A 1636-nucleotide genomic window follows, 5' to 3' on the forward strand; every position below is an offset into this window, starting at 1 on the left:
ATTTCTCATTTCTTCACTGCAACTTACTTTCCCACCTATTTTGGTGTCATCTGCAAATTTAGCTATGGTACCTTCTACTCCTGAATCCAAGTAAATAGTTGGGGCCCAAGGACCGAACCCTGTGGCACCCCACTAGTTACAGCTTGCCATCCACAAAAGACCCATTTATCCTGACTCTCTGCTTTCTGTTGGTTAGCCAAAGCTCTATCCAAGCAAATATATTACCCTTAGCTGCGTGTGATCTTATCTTGTGTATTAATCTTTTGTGCGGCACCTTATCAAATGCCTTCTGGAAGTCCAGACATACTACATCTACAGGATCGCCATTATCCACTTTGCTTGTCACATCTTCAAAGAACTCTAGCGATTTAGTCAAACACGATTTAGTCTTCATAAAGCCATGCTGACTCTGATGGATTGCATTTTGACTTGCATTTTAGGAGGGTAGTGAAGGCATTGGAGAGAGTGCAGAAGAGGTTTACGAGTTTGGTTCCAGGGGCGAGGAAGTTGAGTTATGAAGTAAGATTGGAGAAGTTGGGACTGTATTCCTTGGGGAAAAGAAGTCTGAGAGGAGACTTGATAGAGGTATTGAAAATCATGAGGTATCTGGAGAGAGTAGATAGGGAGAAACTGCTTGCACCGATGAAAGGATCGAGAAGGAGCGGGCACAGGTTTAAAGTAACTAGCAGAAGAAGCAAAAGTGATAGGAGCAGCGAGTGGTCAGGGTCTGGAATGCACCGCCTGATAGCGTGGCGGAGGCAGGTTCAATTGAAGAGGGAATGAGATGATTATTTGAAAAGAAAGCATGTGCTGGGTTACGTGGAGAAGGCAGGAGAATGGCACGAAGTGAAATGTTCATTGGGAGAGCTGGTGCAGTCACGACGGGCGGAATGGGCTCCTTGTGCAGTGTAAGGATTGTGTGAACGTGGATGTAGACGTTTCCGAGTAGCTGTGTAAAGTGTGTGAGCTTTGAGGTGTGAGTTTTGACTGTTGCTGTATCAGCAGCAGCAGCAGCAGCGGGCGGGAGCGGCAGCAGAGAGCTGGTTGAAAGTGTTGTGAGGCGAAAGGTGCAGCTGAGAGAGTGTTTGAGAGGTGTATTTGCAAGTGAAAGATGTTTTTGTATGAGTGAGGTAGAGTGTTTGTGAGATGAGAGTGGTGTCTGTGAGCGTTGGGTGAGCGTGCGTGTTTTTTGTGTGTAGATGGTGCGGGTGAGTGAGAAAGAAAGAAAGTTGTGTTTTGAAAGATGTGCATGTTGAAAAGTAAAGAAAGCAGATGTTTGTAAGAAAACTATTTTTAGCATTGAAAATCCCCTGGAAAGGGGTGGTGCACCATTCCCAGAGATACTGCAATACCGGGTCGATGCGTGGAGTGGACGGAGCAAGCCCCTATTCCATCTCCCTGCTCCAAAAATCAATTTAATATATGGTCCCCAGATAAGGGACGTATCAGATATTAAACTGATAAGAACAGATTTTTTTTTTTTTTTTGTAAAAATATACTTTATTCATAAAATATCTTCAATCACATTCCAAACCATTTCAAAAACAACATTACAAGGGTACAATCCAGGTTAAACTTTTACAAAATGTATCACCAGGTGCATCAGTACAAACAATAAGAACAGATTTTTTTTTTT

General features: G+C 43.3%; 1 pseudogene; it reads right to left on the reverse strand.

Moving 5' to 3' along the window:
- Positions 1 to 1318: 1318 nt before the first annotated feature.
- On the reverse strand, positions 1319 to 1497 carry LOC144675599 (U2 spliceosomal RNA; annotated as a pseudogene).
- Positions 1498 to 1636: the final 139 nt, after the last annotated feature.

Source organism: Cetorhinus maximus, unplaced genomic scaffold (genome assembly GCF_964194155.1).
Source record: "Cetorhinus maximus unplaced genomic scaffold, sCetMax3.hap1.1 HAP1_SCAFFOLD_1032, whole genome shotgun sequence".
Classification (NCBI taxonomy): Eukaryota; Metazoa; Chordata; class Chondrichthyes; order Lamniformes; family Cetorhinidae; genus Cetorhinus; species Cetorhinus maximus.